Genomic DNA, 7867 nt, shown 5'->3' with positions numbered 1-7867 from the left:
TCTTGTGGCTGAATCAAAAGATGTGTTCGATCAGGAGACCGGCTATTGACATCGGACAGATGTACAGCTCAGATGGGGTGATTATGACTCCCATGAAGATGAGAGACATCGTCACCAATGTTACCACTCGAAACCGACCCGCTGTCGGAACACCCAATGTGGAGGAAAGACGCTGTCGGAACACCCAATGCGGTGAGAAGCCGAATGAACTCAGTTGAGCGACTCGAGATCGGTACAACTGAGGTCTGCAATACAGATCGGTCAAATCCAGTTCTCTCACCATCGTATGTTAAGGTCATGCGATCACCGGGATCATAAATTTTCAGTCGGTAAGTAAAGAAGTTCATCGGAAAAAGATCAAAGCCACAGTTATAGCCAGAACTTCCACCGAGCGGCTAGAACAGGAAAGTAAGAAAAGAAGAGAGGAAAGTCGATGAAGAAAATGTCTCCGCGATGGGTATATATAGGGGAAATGGGCATTTAATGTCGAAGGAAAACGGCGGACGCCGAGAATCGAGATGTAATTAATGCTTGGACCGAATCCAAACCGATCAAGGGATAAAAGAGATCGAGATAGGAGATCGCATGAGAGATCGGAATAGGAGCTAGGGAGGATCAAGACAAAAAGAATAAGACAAATTCCAATAACCGTGCCGTAATCGTGAGCCGAGGTAGTTAAAGCGTGGCGTGACGAGATCTCCACCGCACGCCTAAGAATCGCCCGCAATGCCGACAGTGCGAGGTATGTCATGACAGTCCTTTACATCCCAATCTCCACCGTTGATCTCACTTGTAAGGATGAATCCGAACCCTTGGATCAAAAGAGAAGTCGACAATACCAGCGTTTTTCACTCTTAGCCCTCAGATCGTTCAGGACAAGAGGATTCAAGACCGTAAGATTAAAAGAGGAAAATGACAAATATTCCGAGAAGCGATCTCAGCCAGTCGTTTTTATTCTCTTTAATTCTGAACATCCGATCATGTACTTCAAAATCTTGACCCTCCATCTCCTCAAAATAAATCCGACCCTTCATGGGGAGCACCCGATTCCTATAAATACTGCATGAAAACTGCTCAAGGACGGACAACAAAATATAGACAAGAGGTTGCTATTATCGTGGAGGAATTCAAACTTCATTCAGTTTGTTACTCATTGCTTTTGTAGTGATCAAAAGACTTTTGAAACTAGTTTTCAGGAGTGTTTTCTTGAAAAGATTTTGAATCGGAACTCTACATTTCCAGTTTGTTCATTATCTGGTCATACTCTTGTCATCTCTCGCTTTCTCCTCTGTTCAAGCTCAACTTCCTCCCACAGGTTCTTACCGTTACCTTTTAGCTAAAGCATCTCTCGGTTTCACGATGCACATCAACTCTCAGTGCTGGTTAATCCGCCATCTTCATCACTATTCACCACCTCATAGTTATTTCAATACATTTGGCTCCTCACAGACATCAACTCTCAGGCTGATCAATCCGCCATCTTCATCACTATTTACCACCTCACAGTTATTTCAATATATTTGGCTCCTCACAGGTAAGAGTTCATATTACTGTTTTATTAAGTATTTGCGTTTACTTTTCGCACTTTCTTTGTTCTCTTTACGTACGCGGTTTTCTTTAAGTTTATTCTAAGCAAAAAAATCTCAAAGAACGTTACTCTCGAATTATCTCTTTAGTGATCGGTCCATCATTTCGTCAATTTTCGTCATTTCTGAATACGAGCTTTTAGCTCCTAGTAGCGTGTAAGTGGTCAGGCAAAATATAGGTATCTGCAACTTAAGGGCCTCTTTTAAAAGAGAAAGCTTGAATAACACGTCAGGAAAATAGCCAAACTATTAGCCGACGTGAGCGGAATTCGGCAAGATACCATGAAGAGGAATAAAACCAAAATAAACAAGACAGAATAGATCGGACATTAATAGGTAGGCGTAAAATGACTACATGGAAGGTCGGTAAATCAAGTTTAGTATTACCCATTTAGTCATAGGGTATCAAGAAACCTTATCTCCAGCATTTTCGAATGCCAGAAACCTTAGTTTTAGATTCTTGTGACATGTAGCTGAAATTGAAATTCGAGATCGCAAAGCCCCTTCCAGGCTCCTGCTAATCCGAAAGAGATCGGAGGAGAGTTCTTATCCGGTCTCAGCTTAAAATTTTAATAAATACTTAAAAGAGGTCGGAGGAGAGTTCTTATCCGACCTCAATTCAAAATTTTTAATAAATATTTAAAAGAGATCGGAGGAGAGTTCTTATCCGGTCTCAGCTTAAAATTTTAATAAATACTTAAAAGAGGTCGGAGGAGAGTTCTTATCCGACCTCAATTCAAAATTTTTAATAAATATTTAAAAGAGATCGGAGGAGAGTTCTTATCCGGTCTCAGCTTAAAATTTTAATAAATGCTTAATAGAGATTGGAGGAGAGTTCTTATCCGGTCTCAGCTTAAAATTTTAATAAATACTTAAAAGAGGTCGGAGGAGAGTTCTTATCCGATCCCTTATTAAAATCTCTAATAAATATTTAATAGGGATCGGAAGAGAGTCCTTATCCGATCCCCAACCAAAATTTTAATGAATATCTAAAAGAGGATCGGAGGAGAGTTCTTATCCGATCTTCTAAATTAAATTTTAAATAAAACATTCCTTTTCAAGTAAAATTAACATGCAAAAGTAATTCACTAAGGTTGTGCCTAGTTTCACCTCCAATTGGCCTCATACCAATTGGAGTCACACACTTAGGGTTATATGCTTATTTGCATACTGCCCTTAACTCATTTTTGAGGCATCAACCAATCACACATTCAACTAACCATACTTCACTTACCAAACCTAATTCTGCATTTGGTACTAATCATAATCATTCATTAGTTTACATTATAGTTTCAAAGTAGGCAACACAATAATTTCCAAATAAAATTCTCAAAGCTAAAACAATAAAAAATTATTCATAACTCATTTCTCCAAATAAATTTTCTGGTAAAAGCAGTGAATATAAAAAGTACTGTGCACAGACCTGATTTGAGCCACCTCTTGGCCTTGGCTCAATGTCCCTTATGCTTCTCAATATCCTTTTTAACTGAAACACACAATTTAAAATGTTTCAGTACTTATTTAAATTGTTTATAATCATAAGGTTCCATAATTAAATTTTATTGATACTATTCCTTTCATTAGTCAACCTATAATATTGACCTTTAATGCACACTAGGTGAATTAATTTTAATGTTATCAATATGTCACATTTTGTAGTCCTCAAGTGTTGGTATATGTGACCAATTTCATTTCCAAATGTATTGCATTTTATTGCAATTTATTAGATTTTGGTATACTGTTTTGACCTAGCCGGACGACCTAGTTCCCTTAGTTTTCGAGTTCTGGTATGAATTACAAACTTGTAGGTCTATGTCTTAGTGAAGTTTTGCCACAAATTTTAGGTCATTTGATGTCTACTAGACCAAGTTATGGTCATTTTACCAATGCTGGACAGGTTGCACTAAAATGGCAAACTTATGTCATTTTTAGGTCATTTCTGATTCTGGCAGTTTTTATACCCGAAATTTTGCAACCATTTTGACTTGCTTATGTTCATTTTTGGGTTCTGGTGTCTTCATAAGAGTTGTAGTGTTATGTCTAAGCTTTCCATGGTATAAATTTCAGATCTTTTGGCCTTGTTTTGAGTGAGTTATGGCCAAAATACTGACTGCTGTTCAAATGGTCAATTTTCAAGTTTGCAAAGTCACTAATCCGAATTTGGTCAACTTTCATGTCACTTTCTGGACAGAATTTAGGTAGGCTTCCAACATGAAAGTTGGCACATTTTGTGCCTAGTTTCACCTCCAATTGGCGTCATACCAATTGGAGTCACACACTTAGGGTTATATGCTTATTTGCATACTGCCCTTAACTCATTTTTGAGGCATCAACCAATCACACATTCAACTAACCATACTTCACTTACCAAACCTAATTCTGCATTTGGTACTAATCATAATCATTGATTAGTTTACATTATAGTTTCAAAGTAGGCAACACAATAATTTCCAAATAAAATTCTCAAAGCTAAAACAATAAAAAATTATTCATAACTCATTTCTCCAAATAAATTTTTTGGTAAAAGCAGTGAATATAAAAAGTACTGTGCACAGACCTGATTTGAGCCACCTCTTGGCCTTGGCTCAATGTCCCTTATGCTTCTCAATATCCTTTTTAACTGAAACACACAATTTAAAGTGTTTCAGTACTTATTTAAATTGTTTATAATCATAAGGTTCCATAATTAAATTTTATTGATTATATTCCTTTCATTAGTCAACCTATAATATTGACCTTTAATGCACACTAGGTGAATTAATTTTAATGTTATCAATATGTCACATTTTGTAGTCCTCAAGTGTTGGTATATGTGACCAATTTCATTTCCAAATGTATTGCATTTTATTGCAATTTATTAGATTTTGGTATACTGTTTTGACCTAGCCGGACGACCTAGTTCCCTTAGTTTTCGAGTTCTGGTCTGAATTACAAACTTGTAGGTCTATGTCTTAGTGAACTTTTGCCACAAATTTTAGGTCATTTGAAGTTTACTAGACCAGGTTATGGTCATTTTACCAATTCTGGACAAGTTGCACTAAAATGGCAAACTTATGTCATTTTTAGGTCATTTCTGATTCTGGCAGTTTTTATACCCGAAATTTTGCAAGCATTTTGACTTGTTTATGGTCATTTTTGGGTTCTGGTGTCTTCATAAGAGTTGTAGCTCTATGTCTAAGCTTTCCATGGTATAAATTTCAGATCTTTTGGACCTGTTTTGAGTGAGTTATGGCAAAAATACTGACTGCTGTACAAATGGTCAATTTTCAAGTTTGCAAAGTCACTAATCCGAATTTGGTTAATTTTCATGTCACTTTCTGGACAGAATTTAGGTAGGCTTCCAACATGAAAGTTGGCACATTTTATGCCTAGTTTCACCTCCAATTGGCCTCATACCAATTGGAGTCACACACTTAGGGTTATATGCTTATTTGCATACTGCCCTTAACTCATTTTTGAGGCATCAACCAATCACACATTCAACTAACCATACTTCACTTACCAAACCTAATTCTGCATTTGGTACTAATCATAATCATTGATTAGTTTACATTATAGTTTCAAAGTAGGCAACACAATAATTTCCAAATAAAATTCTCAAAGCTAAAACAATAAAAAATTATTCATAACTCATTTCTCCAAATAAATTTTCTGGTAAAAGCAGTGAATATAAAAAGTACTGTGCACAGACCTGATTTGAGCCACCTCTTGGCCTTGGCTCAATGTCCCTTATGCTTCTCAATATCCTTTTTAACTGAAACACACAATTTAAAGTGTTTCAGTACTTATTTAAATTGTTTATAATCATAAGGTTCCATAATTAAATTTTATTGATAATATTCCTTTCATTAGTCAACCTATAATATTGACCTTTAATGCACACTAGGTGAATTAATTTTAATGTTATCAATATGTCACATTTTGTAGTCCTCAAGTGTTGGTATATGTGACCAATTTCATTTCCAAATGTATTGCATTTTATTGCAATTTATTAGATTTTGGTATACTGTTTTGACCTAGCCGGACGACCTAGTTCCCTTAGTTTTCGAGTTCTGGTCTGAATTACAAACTTGTAGGTCTATGTCTTAGTGAACTTTTGCCACAAATTTTAGGTCATTTGAAGTTTACTAGACCAGGTTATGGTCATTTTACCAATGCTGGACAGGTTGCACTAAAATGGCAAACTTATGTCATTTTTAGGTCATTTCTGATTCTGGCAGTTTTTATACCCGAAATTTTGCAAGCATTTTGACTTGTTTATGGTCATTTTTGGGTTCTGGTGTCTTCATAAGAGTTGTAGCTCTATGTCTAAGCTTTCCATGGTATAAATTTCAGATCTTTTGGACCTGTTTTGAGTGAGTTATGGCAAAAATACTGACTACTGTACAAATGGTCAATTCTCAAGTTTGCAAAGTCACTAATCCGGATTTGGTCAATTTTCATGTCACTTTCTAGACAGAGTTTAAGTAGGCTTCCAACATGAAAGTTGGCACATTTTGTGCCTAGTTTCACCTCCAATTGGCCTCATACCAATTGGAGTCACACACTTAGGGTTATATGCTTATTTGCATACTGCCCTTAACTCATTTTTGAGGCATCAACCAATCACACATTCAACTAACCATACTTCACTTACCAAACCTAATTCTGCATTTAGTACTAACCATAATCATTCATTAGTTTACATTATAGTTGCAAAGTAGGCAACACAATAATTTCCAAATAAAATTCTCAAAGCTAAAACAATAAAAAATTATTCATAACTCATTTCTCCAAATAAATTTTCTGGTAAAAGCAGTGAATATAAAAAGTACTGTGCACAGACCTGATTTGAGCCACCTCTTGGCCTTGGCTCAATGTCCCTTATGCTTCTCAATATCCTTTTTAACTGAAACACACAATTTAAAGTGTTTCAGTACTTATTTAAATTGTTTATAATCATAAGGTTCCATAATTAAATTTTATTGATACTATTCCTTTCATTAGTCAACCTATAATATTGACCTTTAATGCACACTAGGTGAATTAATTTTAATGTTATCAATATGTCACATTTTGTAGTCCTCAAGTGTTGGTATATGTGACCAATTTCATTTCCAAATGTATTGCATTTTATTGCAATTTATTAGATTTTGGTATACTGTTTTGACCTAGCCGGACGACCTAGTTCCCTTAGTTTTCGAGTTCTGGTATGAATTACAAACTTGTAGGTCTATGTCTTAATGAACTTTTGCCACAAATTTTAGGTCATTTGAAGTTTACTAGACAAAGTTATGGTCATTTTAACAATTTTGGACAGGTTGCACTAAAATGGCAAACTTATGTCATTTTTAGGTCATTTCTGATTCTCGCAGTTTTTATACCCGAAATTTTGCAACCATTTTGACTTGCTTATGTTCATTTTTGGGTTCTGGTGTCTTCATAAGAGTTGTAGCTTCATGTCTAAGCTTTCCATGGTATAAATTTCAGGTCTTTTGGCCTTGTTTTGAGTGGGTTATGGCCAAAATACTGACTGCTGTTCAAATGGTCAATTTTCAAGTTTGCAAAGTCACTAATCCGAATTTGGTCAATTTTCATGTCACTTTCTGGACAGAATTTAGGTAGGCTTCCAACATGAAAGTTGGCACATTTTGTGCCTAGTTTCACCTCCAATTGGCCTCACACCAATTGGAGTCACACACTTAGGGTTATATGCTTATTTGCATACTGCCCTTAACTCATTTTTGAGGCATCAACCAATCTCACATTCAACTAACCATACTTCACTTACCAAACCTAATTCTGCATTTGGTACTAATCATAATCATTCATTAGTTTACATTATAGTTTCAAAGTAGGCAACACAATAATTTCCAAATAAAATTCTCAAAGCTAAAACAATAAAAAATTATTCATAACTCATTTCTCCAAATAAATTTTCTGGTAAAAGCAGTGAATATAAAAATGCGTGCCAGGACACTGATTTGAGCCACCTCTTGGCCTTGGCTCAATGTCCCTTATGCTTCTCAATATCCTTTTTAACTGAAACACACAATTTAAAGTGTTTCAGTACTTATTTAAATTGTTTATAATCATAAGGTTCCATAATTAAATTTTATTGATTATATTCCTTTCATTAGTCAACCTATAATATTGACCTTTAATGCACACTAGGTGAATTAATTTTAATGTTATCAATATGTCACATTTTGTAGTCCTCAAGTGTTGGTATATGTGACCAATTTCATTTCCAAATGTATTGCATTTTATTGCAATTTATTAGATTTTGGTATACTGTTTTG

Source organism: Hevea brasiliensis, chromosome 1 (genome assembly GCF_030052815.1).
Source record: "Hevea brasiliensis isolate MT/VB/25A 57/8 chromosome 1, ASM3005281v1, whole genome shotgun sequence".
In the NCBI taxonomy this organism is placed as follows: Eukaryota; Viridiplantae; Streptophyta; class Magnoliopsida; order Malpighiales; family Euphorbiaceae; genus Hevea; species Hevea brasiliensis.
The sequence above is the reverse complement of the archived record's forward strand: the minus strand, read 5'-3'. Positions refer to the sequence as shown.